The sequence below is a fragment of the Lepidochelys kempii genome, chromosome 5, assembly GCF_965140265.1.
Source record: "Lepidochelys kempii isolate rLepKem1 chromosome 5, rLepKem1.hap2, whole genome shotgun sequence".
Taxonomy (NCBI): domain Eukaryota; kingdom Metazoa; phylum Chordata; order Testudines; family Cheloniidae; genus Lepidochelys; species Lepidochelys kempii.
Genome location: NC_133260.1, coordinates 550560 through 563055, shown reverse-complemented (window position 1 = coordinate 563055; position 12496 = coordinate 550560). Strand labels below are relative to the sequence as shown.

The window sequence follows — 12496 nt, the reverse complement described above, 5'->3', positions numbered from 1 at the left end:
CCTCTCTGGGACAATTACAGAACCTCAGAGAGCACCAGACCTGTGAATCATGGGTTCACACACATCCGTGACAGAGGGTATCCAAATAATTCCCATTGGCCACTGTCAGTTCGAAGTGGCACAGGAAGCCTTCCCCTGCCCCCACATTTCGTCCCTTAATAGTGTTCAAGGGAATTCTGTGGCTGAGAGTGAATGGGCTGTAAAAGGAGGCGAAGAGCTTGTACATTTCAGCAGCTGTGGGGTTATTTGTCAATGGGGTGCATTGTGGCACTGCTGCATGGGCAAACTCTGCATTTCCTGGTTTTCAGCGGGGTCTGAGGTAGCTCAGCTTAGTAGTCTGCAGGGACGACATGCCGCCAAGCAACCGTTCTTCTGTGTACAGAGTTTTTTGCCACTGAATTTTTAACAGGAAAAGATAGGTTGTTGTTAGCAGTTAATAGTCCTGTTTAGACAGTTGTACATATCATGTCCTGCAATTAGCATGCTGAGTCAGCTGCTGCTGCCCTCACAAATACATAATCAGCTGGGCCCCACCAGGCTTGTTTCAGCCCCCCTTCTCAGCCATTCCTCTGACCCATTCAAAGTGTTCCCGCCTCCCAGCTGAAAGCAGGGAATGCATCTCCCTGAGGTCTTCACTCCCTTGTGTACAAATGTTTCTGTTACCGTTACTTCCCCCCTCCCCAGTTCTATAACCCAACTCACATCAGTGCCTAGAGCAAATGGCAACTATGTAAAAGCAAAATTGTGTTGAAGAGCAGGAAGGCTGGGTATGGGAGGACTGGGATCCACTGGCAGAGCTGTTGAGGGCATGGGCATTGTGGTGCGCTGGCGGAGCCAGGGTCACGGGGGTTGGGGTGGGTCACAGATTGGTGCTAGAGCTTGTCAGTGGGCCAGACCTCCCGGGGGCCTCATTCTTTCTCCAGGGTAAGCCACGCAGCTTCACCGCCTTGTGCATTCTCTGAAGTGCTCCCAGTTCCATGCACAGGGCCAGTCAGACAACTGTAGGGTCTCAATGCATGGATGAGATGATGGTGTAGGGAGGAGGGGTTTAGGCTTATTAGGAACTGGTGAAACTTTTGGGAAAGGAGGAGCCTATACAGGAAGGATGGGCTCCCCCTAAACCAAAGTGGAACCAGATTGCTGCTGGCACTTCACATTAAAAAGGTCACAGAGCAGATTTTAAACTATGGGCTGGGGAAAGCCGACAGGTGGAGAGGAGCACGAGGTTTGGACAGAGACATCCCTTGGGGAGGAGCTCTTAATGGAGATTCTCTGTGTCTTAGTAAGAATGTGCGCTAAGCAGCTGCCTGCTGTAATGTCCTCTTTGGACATAAATGCTGTTCTGCTTCCCATAATTTACACTGGCATTATCAGCTGCAAGTGCTGATTGTTTCTTCAGACTGAGGTCAAAGGCCTAGAGTTTTTCAAATATTTCTGTGGCAATATCTTGTGCAGTGTCCTATCAGTGTAAAAATCCAAGAGAAAGTACTGACTCCCTTTTAAAAAACAAACAAACAAAAAAAAAAAAAAAACTTATAATACTTACGGAAAAAAAAATTCTCGCTCCCTTAGTTGAAGCATCAGTGGCCAAAGAGAGTTATAGATCATTAGCGTTAATATAGTCTAAATGCTTCTGAACTGGATCTGAGGTTAAAATGGTCTCACTCAGTACTCTTGCCTTGTTTTTTCTGCAAGTCATGTCTTCAGCCACAGACCAGTCCTAGTAAATAGTTGCATCAACTTTTATGCTTCAGTAAGAATGGTGTTGCATGACAGCATGGAACAGTTTGCAAAGTTCAGCAGCAGACCCTTTATTGTCATGAGGAGGTGACACACTAATTTTGAAGAGAACCTGTGTTACTTGAAGCTGCTGCACTACATGAGTTCTGTTTGTGATTTTCAGAAGAAATGTGCTGATTCAAATCTCCTTGTCCATGATTGCTGACATCTACGTCACGCCTACACAGGCTGCAGCATGCATGGTGCTCTCCTTTCCTACTTTGAGCAATGAGCTCATGTCTTTTTGGCCCATCAGGATTCAACGGTCTTGTGTTTCAGCTTAGTGACTATACATCAACTCCGAGACGATCTTGGCCTTATCCACCACAGCAGAGAACTGACCATGAATCGGTGTTTGAGGGAACAGTCTATCTGTAGAGCAGTGTAGTCACCCTGATTGTTAATTTTCCACCAAGTATCAGGATTTTATCAAGACTCCGATTTCCCATGGTTCAGCGAGACTGAAGTAGCCAATGTTAGCAAATCTAGAATTCCCCAGTCCTTTGGTTATGTTGCTACTCACTGCCTTTTCTGCAATGAGGAACCTTCATGTGGGGCTCATTGAGGTGATCATAACATGAGCCAGACAGTCCAGCTGCTCTTGAAAGGCCTCAGTAATATGCATTTAAGGTAAACGGGTTATTCTGGCACACCGCCATGTTCTGTAACGTGCAGCTTCCACCACTGCCCTGCCTAGCTACGGAGACAGTGTGCCACACAAGTTCTCCCTCCATTTTCAGACTAGCCCCAGGGCACTGCTGGAGAGGGACTTTGTTTCCTTGTTGGCTGCATATTGAGGCCACGAGTCAGCTGTAAACTGTGTACATTTCTCCTCGACACATTTGTACAGCATGAACATGGCTGGTGTTTTTGATAAACACAAGGCCGTGATACAATGATGATGGAGCCCCGTGTTCTGTCTGGGAGAGTCAGGTGTAGCAGGCTCTGGAGTGTGGGGTGAAGAGTCTTTAAGCACACTGTCACTATTTTCTTCACAGAGCTTTTTGGTGCACACCAGGGGACGGACAGATAGACATGGGTTCCTGCTGGAGTCTGAAATTGTTTTTAATAGCAGGCCCTCAGTTTAGGAGATCTTCAGTTCGAACAGCATGTCAGCCTCCCCCTCAGCCACCAAAACCCTTCCATTGGCTTTGATTCACAAAGTTACCTTTTTGATTCTGATTTCTCTCCATCCGTTCTGTTTTCATCCCCTGTGCTTCAGCCTCGCCCGCTCTGGTGCCCCTCCTAGGTGTCTTCCCTTGATCTGAAATGTAACATGATCCAAAATGGAACTCCTTTCCTCTCAAGCCCTTCCTGCATTTTCCTTCACTGTTGAAACATCTTACCTATAAGTCACTCAGACCATTAACTTGTGAGTCATAAGAACGGCTGCACTGGGTCAGACCAAAGGTCCATCTAGCCCATTATCCTGTCTTCTGACAGTGGCCAAAGCCAGGTGCCCCAGAGGGAATGAACAGAACAGGCAATCGTCAAGTGATCCATCCCCTGTCGCCCTTTCCGAGCTTCTGGCAAACAGAGGCTAGGGACACCATTGATGGACCTATCCTCCATGGACTTATCTAGGTCTTTTTTGAACCTGTTAGTGTCTTGGCCTTCACAACAACCTCTAGCAAGGAGTTCCACTGGTCTTTGAATCTTCCCTCTCCCATGTCCCCACATCAGGCTCTGTTTTCCTGTCTGTTTCTAAAATCTGATCTTTTTGATTCTGTACATCCGGCAAAAACTCTTGTCCCTCATCATCATCTCAGATTTTAATTACTGTAACCTCATTTTCATGGGCTTTCCAATCCCTGACAGGCTACTGCACAAGCCAGTGTAGCCCCTGCAGCAGAGTCTAACCTGCTGTTAGCCCTACCAAAGTAGTGGCTGGCTGCTTGGTTTGCAGCCTCCAGTAGCCAATGAGAGGGAAGGGCAGCTGCTTCAGCTGCATAGAGTGAATGGCAGAACAGCATTGGGCATGGGCCCATCCCTGCTGCGTCACTCTGTACGGAAGCACCGCCCCCGCGGCCATCAAACTTTTTCCACAGTCTCCTCCTCTCTACTCATTTTCACCAGACAAATCCGCGTCAGGTGCTAACTCCCTACCAGACAAGGACAATGCTCTACAAAACTAGAACTTTCAGTCTTTAAACTGGACAAATGGCCTCCCTACCTTTGAGTGAAATGACTCTAGATTTGGATCACTAACATTACCCCACACTCCCTGAGGTACACCACCTTTCAAAGCAATCAGAGGAACTGTTTGGATTTTAGAGCATGTGCAAGGCTTTAGCTTTTGAAGCATATAAAATGGCAGGAATAGAAACCCTGTAGTTTTTCTGAATTGGCACATACGTTGTATAAAAATTAGGGCTGTCAAGCAATTAAACAAATTAATCGTGTGATTAAACAACAATAGAATACCATTTAATTTAAATATTTTTGGATGTTTACTACATTTTCAAATGTATTAATTTCAATTGCAACACAGAATACAAAGTATACAGTGCTCACTTTTATATTTTTGTTTACAAATATTTGCACTGTGAAAACAAATTGCATTTTTCAATTCACCTCATACTAGTACTGTGGGGCAATCTCTTTATCATGAAAGTCGAACTTACAAATGTAGAATTATGTACAAAAAAAACTGTATTCAAAAATAAAACAATGTAAAACTTTAGAACCTGCAAGTCCACTTAGTCCTACTTTTTGGTCAGCCAATCGCTCAGACAAACAGCGTTGGTTACAATTTGCAGGAGATAAAGCTGACCGCTTCTTATTTACAATGTCACCTGAAAGTGAGAATAGGCGCTTGCATGGCACAGTTGTAGCTGGAGTTGCAAGATATTTACGTGCCTGATGTGCTAAAGATTCATATGTCCCTTCATGCTTCAGCCACTATTCCAGGGGACATGCGTCCATGCTCATGATGGATTCTGCTTGATAATGATGCAAAGCAGTGCGGATTGACACATGTTCATTTTCATCATCTGAGACAGATGCCTCCAGCAGAAGGTTGATTTTCTTTTTTGGTGGTTTGGATTCTGTAGTTTCTGCATCAGCATGTTGCTCTTTTAAGACTTCTGAAAGCATGCACCATGCCTCGTCCCTCTGAGTTTGGAAGGCACTTCAGATTCTTAAACCTTGGGTCAAGAGCTGTAGCTATCTTTAGAAATCTCACGTTGGTACCTTCTTTGCGTTTTCTCAAACCTGCTGTGAAAGTGTTCTTAAAATGAACATGTGCTGGGTCATCATCTGAGACTCCTATAGAATCCTAGAATATCAGGGTTGGAAGAGACCTCATAGAATATCAGGGTTGGAAGGGACCTCAGGAGGTCATCTAGTCCAACCCCCTGCTCAAAGCAGGACCAATCCCCAATTTTTGCCCCAGATCCCTAAATGGCCCCCTCAAAGATTGAACTCACAACCCTGGGTTTAGCAGGCCAGTGCTCAAAACCACTGAGCTATCCCTCCCCCCAGGAGGTCACCTAGTCCAACCCCCTGCTCAAAGCAGGACCAATCCCCAACTAAATCATCCCAGCCAGGGCTTTGTCAAGCTGGGCCTTAAAAACCTCCTAAAGCAGGAGCGTGTGAGAGGGGAGGGCTCCTGCCTTATACTGAGAAAGAGGGGCAATCAGCGGGTTATCTCAAGTGCCTATACACAAATGCACAAAGCTTGGGAAACAAGCAGGGAGAACTGGAAGTCCTGGCAAAGTCAAGGAATTATGATGTGATTGGAATAACAGAGACTTGGTGGGATAACTCCCATGACTGGAGTACTATCATGGACGGATATAAGCTGTTCAGGGAGGACAGGCAGGGCAGAAAAGGTGGGGGAGTTGCACTGTATGTAAGAGCAGTATGACTGCTCAGAGCGCCAGTATGAACTGCAGAAAAACCTGAGAGTCTCTGGATTAAGTTTAGAAGTGTGAGCAATATGGGTGATGTCGTGGTGGGAGTCTGCTAGAGACCACCGGACCAGGGGGATGAGGTGGACAAGGCTTTCTTCCGGCAACTCGCAGAAGCTACTAGATCGCCCGCCCTGGTTCTCATGGGCAACTTCAATCACCCTGATATCTGCTGGGAGAGCAATACAGCGGTGCACAGACAATCCAGGAAGTTTTTGGAAAGTGTAGGGGACAATTTCTGGTGCAAGTGCTGGAGGAACTAACTAGGGGCAGAGCTCTTCTTGACCTGCTGCTCGCAAACCGGGAAGAATTAGTTGGGGAAGCAAAAGTGGATGGGAACCTGGGAGGCAGTGACCATGAAATGGTTGAGTTCAGGATCCTGACACAAGGAAGAAAGGAAAGCAGCAGAATACGGACCCTGGACTTCAGAAAAGCAGACTTTGACTCCCTCCAGGAACTGATGGGCAGGATCCCCTGGGAGAATAACATGAGGGGGAAAGGAGTCCAGGAGAGCTGGCTGTATTTTAAAGAATCCTTATTGACGTTACAGAGGCAAACCATCCCGATGTGTAGAAAGAATAGTAAATATGGCAGGCGACCAGCTTGGCTTAACAGTGAAATCCTTGCTGATCTTAAACACAAAAAAGAAGCTTGCAAGAAGTGGAAGATTGGACAAATGACCAGGGATGAGTATATAAATATTGTTCAGGCATGCAGGAGTGAAATCAGGAAGGCCAGATCACACCTGGAGTTGCAGCTAGCAAGAGATGTTAAAAGTAACAAGAAGGGTTTCTTCAGGTATGTTAGCAACAAGAAGAAAGTCAAGGAACGTGTGGGCCCCTTACTGAATGAGGGAGGCAACCTAGTGACAGAGGATGTGGAAAAAGCTAATGTACTCAATGCTTTTTTTGCCTCTGTCTTCACGAACAAGGTCAGCTCCCAGACTACTGCACTGGGTAGCACAGCATGGGGAGGAGGTGACCAGCCCTCTGTGGAGAAAGAAGTGGTTCGGGACTATTTAGAAAAGCTGGACATGCACAAGTCCATGGGGCCGGATGCGTTGTATTCGAGAGTGCTAAAGGAGTTGGCGGATGTGATTGCGGAGCCATTATCTTTGAAAACTCATGGCGATCGGGGGAAGTCCCGGATGACTGGAAAAATGCTAATGTAGTGCCCATCTTTAAAAAAGGGAAGAAGGAGGATCCTGGGAACTACAGGCCAGTCAGCCTCCCCTCAGTCCCTGGAAAAATCATGGAGCATGTCCTCAAGGAATCAATTCTGAAGCACTTAGACGAGAGGAAAGTGATCAGGAACAGTCAGCATGGATTCATCAAGGAAAAGTCATACCTGACTAACCTAATTGCCTTCTATGACGAGATAACTGGTTCTGTGGATGAAGGGAAAGCAGTGGACTTGGTGTTCCTTGAATTTAGCAAAGCTTTTGACACAGCATCCCACAGTATTCTTGTCAGCAAGTTAAAGAAGTATGAGCTGGATGAATGCACTACAAGGTGGGTAGAAAATTGGCTACATTGTCGGGCTCAACGAGTAGTGACCAATGGCTCCATGTCTAGTTGGCAGCCAGTATCAAGTGGAGTGCCCCAAGGGTTGGTCCTGGGGCCGGTTTTGTTCAATATCTTTAATGATCTGGAGGATGGTGTGGATTGCACCCTCAGCAAGTTTGCAGATGACACTAAACTGGGAGGAGTGGTAGATAACGCTGGAGGGTAGGGATGGGATACAGAGGGACCTAGACAAATTAGAGGATTGGGCCAAAAGAAATCTGAGGTTCAACAAGGACAAGTGCAGAGTCCTACACTTAGGATGGAAGAATCCAATGCACCGCTACAGACTAGGGACCGAATGGCTCGGCAACAGTTCTGCAGAAAAGGACCTAGGGGTTACAGTGGACGAGAAGCTGGAAAGGAGTCAAGTGTGCCCTTGTTGCCAAGAAGGCCAATGGCATTTTGGACTGTATAAGTAGGGGCATTGCCAGCAGATCGAGGGACGTGATCGTTCCCCTCTATTCGACACTGGTGAGGCCTCATCTGGAGTACTGTGTCCAGTTTTGGGCCCCACACTACAAGAAGGATGTGGAAAAATAGAAGAGAGTCCAGCAGAGGGCAACGAAAATGATTTAGGGGACTGGAACACATGACTTACGAGGAGAGGCTGAGGGAACTGGGATTGTTTAGTCTGCGGAAGAGAAGAATGAGGGGGGATTTGATAGCTGCTTTCAACTCCCTGAAAGGGGGTTCCAAAGAGGATGGAGCTCGGCTGTTCTCAGTGGTAGCAGATGACAGAACAAGGAGTAATGGTCTCAAGTTGCAGTGGGGGAGATTTAGGTTGGATACTAGGAATAACTTTTTCACTAGGAGGGTGGTGAAGCACTGGAATGCGTTACCTAGGGGGGTGGTGGAATCTCCTTCCTTAGAAGTTTTTAAGGCCCGGCTTGACAAAGCCCTGGCTGGGATGATTTAATTGGGGATCGGTCCTGCTTCGAGCAGGGGGTTGGACTAGATGACCTCCTGAGGTCCCTTCCAACCCTGATATTCTGTGATTCTATGGAGATTCCACCACCTCCCTAGGTAACCCATTCCAGAGGGGAACATTCCATTCCATTCGAATAGAGGGGAACAATCACGACCCTTGATCTGCTGGCAATGCTCCTACTTATACAGCCCAAAATGCCGTTTGCCTTCTTGGCAACAAGGGCACACTGTTGAGTCCTATCCAGCTTCTCGTCCACTGTAACCCCTAGGTCCTTTTCTGCAGAACTGCTGCCGAGCCATTCGGTCCCTAATCTGTAGCGGTGCATTGGATTCTTTCGTCCTAAGTGTAGGATTCTGCACTTATCCTTATTGAACCTCATCAGATTTCTTTTGGCCCAATCCCCCAATTTGTCTGTCACTCTGGACCCTCCAGTGTATCTACCTCTCCCCCGAGCTTAGTGTCATCTGCGAACTTGCTGAGTGTACAATCCATCCCATCATTCAGATCATTAATAAAGTTGAACAAAAAGAAGAGCTTTTTAAAAAATGACTTTTAGGGGGGCTTATAAATCTAGAACACCAGGTTCAAATGTCTCCACATGTGGGTCACTAACCCCATCCTGTACCCTTGTGAGGCACACGAAATTTCAAAGAAATCTGACCAGTTTAGAAGACTTAGACCAGTTGACCTTTAAACAGATGTCATAATGCAATGCTCCCGTGTCCCTATAATACTGTGTCCAGTTCTCGTTTGCACACTTTTAAAAGAATGTTGACAAATTGGAAACGGTTCAGAAAAGAGCTTCAAGCACGATTAGAGGTCTGGAAAATGCTCCCCCCAGCGGGAGATTGAAGAAGCTCAGATATTTATTTTAACAAAGAGAAGGTTAAGAAGTGGTTTGATCCCAGTTTACAAGTATGTGCAGGGAGCGAAGATTTTTGACGGAGGGCTCTTTGATCTAGAAGACAAAAGCATAATGAGACCCAACGGCTGGAAGCTGAAGCTAGATAAATTCAGACTAGAAGTAAGGTACAAAATTTGAACAATTAACTATTGACACAATTTACCAAGGAATGTGGTAGATTCTCTATCACTTAGTCTTTAAATTAAGATTAGGCATCTCTTTCCTAAAGATCTGCCCTAGCTCGACCACAAGCTGTTGGGCTGGATGCATGAAGGTGGGGTTCTCTCGCCTGGATTCTGCAGGAACTCAGATGGCATGGCTATAATGGTCCCTTCTAGCTTTACAGTCTACAAATCTATGAAAATGCTTCAAAGACTAAATGTTCTCTGAGGCCGAAGATGTTGTGACCCATGGTGCCCGGGGCAGCCCTCACTGAAAACATCAAGGTCAGGACAGGTTGCAAAAGGGAGAGCAGATTCTCCCAAAGACTGGTGGTTAACACTGCAGTAAACTCTCCTCTCACTCTCTCACGTTATCAAAAAGCAAAAAACGAAATCACACAGCCCCCTTTATTGCATTCTAGTTCTCTGGCTCCCAGTCAGCACCTAGGTCCAGTACAGTGAGAAGTTATTTAAAACTCTTCACAAAATTTTCTTCTGATTTCCAAATGGCCAGTCACATTACCAGGCCAGTATTAGGTTGGCTCTTAAGAAAGAAAACGAGGAGAGTTGTTGATAAAGTAATCAGATCCATACAGAGACTTCAGAGTTTACACATGAGGTTCTTAGCAGTATTGGTGAGTTTCCTGGCTTGAAAGTCCAGCTGAAACTCATCCACAGCTTGAATGGGTCATTTAGTCCTTTGTTCAGAGCTTCAGTGTAGCAAAGTTCCTCCAGAGGTAAGAAGCTGGAATAAAGACAAAATGGAGATGATGCAGCTGCCCTTTATATTCCTTTTGCCAGGTGGCTTGTACTTCCTGTGTCCCAAACACAAGCTTTACAGCACATGGCATGGAAAAGCCTTAGAGTTTTATCCATAAGCATGCCCTGCTGAGTCACAAAGTGTAGTCCTGGCCTTTCACTGGGTTCATTGTACAGCTGATGACCCTTGATAGACAACTCTCTCGTTATGGCTTTGGGGGAAAGTGTTGGGGGAAGGGGACTGGACTGGACTGAATAACACAAGGGTCAGAATGTGGAGGAGACTTGGAATTAGTTTCTGCAACTTTGCTTAAAGTATCAGAAGCGTGCATCCCAAGCAAGGGAAAAAAATTCATAGGCAAAGGTTGCAGACCAAACTGGAGGAACAAACCTCTTAAACTGCTTATTAAGAGAAAGCAGCCTACAAGGAATGGAAGATGGGAGGGATCAGCAAGGAAAGATACCTCTTGGAGGTCAGAAAGTGTAGGGGCAAAACTGCCAAAAGCCAAGCAGAGTTATACCTTGAAAAGGAAATTAAAACCAGTAGCAAAAGGCTCTGTAGTCATATATTAAAAAAACAAGGAAAGGAGTTGGACCACTAAGCACTGAGGATGGGCTGGAGATTAAAGACAAAGTAGGCCTGGCCCAATCCTAAATGAGTATTTTGCTTCAGTTTTTGGTGAAGATAATGTGGAGCTTGGGGGCAGTGGCAGGGAGGCTAATGGAAATGAGGATATGGAAGTAGAAATGACCATATATGAGGTGGAAGGCAAACTCAGACTGCTTCATGTGATCAAATCGGGGGGCCCGGATAATCTCTCTCCAAGAATATTAAAGGAATTGGCACATGCAATTGCAAGTCCAATAGCAAGGATTTTCAATGAATCCGTAAACTCAGGTCAGACCCTACGACCAGAGAATTGCTAACATAGAACCTATTTTTAAGAAGGAAAAAAAGTGATCAGGGATCTCTACAGGACTGTTAGTTTGACCTCAATTGTACGCAAGGTCTTGGAACAAATTTTGAAAGAGAAAGTAGTTAAGGACATAGAGGTAAACGGTAATTGGGCTAAAATACAACATGGTTTTACAAAAGGTAGATCATGCCACACCAACCTGATCTTTTCTTTGAGAATATAACCAATGTTTTCAACAAAGGAAATACAGTAGGTCTAATCTACCTTGATGTCAGGAAGGCATTTGATACAGTTCCACATGAGAAATTATGAGTTAAATTGGAGAAGATGGGGATTAGAAGGAGAATTGAAAGCTGGATAAGGAACTGGTTAAAGGGGAGACTACAACAGGCCATACTGAATGGTGAACTGTCAGGCTGGAGGGAGGTTACTAGTGGAGTTCCTCAGGGATCAGTCCTGGGATCAATCTTATCAAACATTTTTTATTAATGACCTTGTCACAAAAAGTGGGCGTGTGCTACTAGAATTTTCAGATGACACAAAATTGGGAGGGATTGTAAATACGGGGAAGGACCAAAATGTTGTACAAGAAGATCTGGATGACCTTGAAAACTTTGAAAAGGTAATAGAAATGGGGTGAAATGTAATAGTGCAAAGTGCAAGGTCATGCTAATAGGGACTAACAAGATTTTTTTTTGCTGAAAGCTGGGGATATATCAGATGAAAGGGAGACCTGGGTATATTTGTCCGTCCTAGGATGACCCTGAGCTGCCAATGTGATGTGGCCATGAAAAAGGTGAATGCAGTCCTAGGATGTACCAGGCGAGGTATTTCCAATAGTGTTAGGGAAGTGTTACTTCCATTATACGAGGCACGGGGGAGACCTCATATTGAATAGTGTGCGCAATTCTGGTCCCCCAGTTTGAATTAATCTCTCAAGCATGGAACAGGTGCAGAGAAGGGCTACTAGGATGATCCAATTAATAGAGCCACCTACCTTATGAGAGGAAACTTAAGGAGCTTGGCTTGTTTAGCCTAATCAAACGAAGGCTGAGGAGAGATATGATTGTCTATAAATACCTCAGAGGCATAAACACCAAGGAGGGAGAGGAGTTAGTTAAGTGCCAGTTTGGACACAAGAACAAATGGGTATAAACTGGCCATCAACAAGTTCAGGCTTGAAATGAGACAAAGGTTTCTCAACCATCAGGGGAGTGCGCTTCTGGAACAGACTTCCCAAGGGAGCAGTAGGGCAGAAAACTGAACTGTTACAACGGAGTTTCATAAGTTTATGGACTGCATGGAATTATGAGATGTGGCCCATCGGTGACTGCTGTTGGCAAATATCTCCAATGGCTAGAGATGGGACTCTAGATCGGTAATGCCCTGACTTAATACAGAGAATTTTTTTCTTGGTGTCTGACTGGTGGGTCTTGCCCACATGCTCAGAGTCTGATTGCCATATTTGGGGTCGGGAAGGAATTTTCCCCCAGGTCAGACTGGCAGAGATGCTGGGACTTTTTCACTTTCCTTTTCATCATGGGTCACTTGCTGGTTTAAACTAGAGTAAAT

At 45.6% G+C, this 12496-nt stretch overlaps 1 protein-coding gene across 4 annotated transcripts in view; it reads left to right on the top strand.

Annotated features, from left to right (window-relative positions):
- Positions 1 to 12496, top strand: part of TLN1 (talin 1) — a 137310-nt gene that overhangs the window by 48332 nt on the left and 76482 nt on the right. The gene's annotated exons all lie outside the window — the stretch shown is intronic.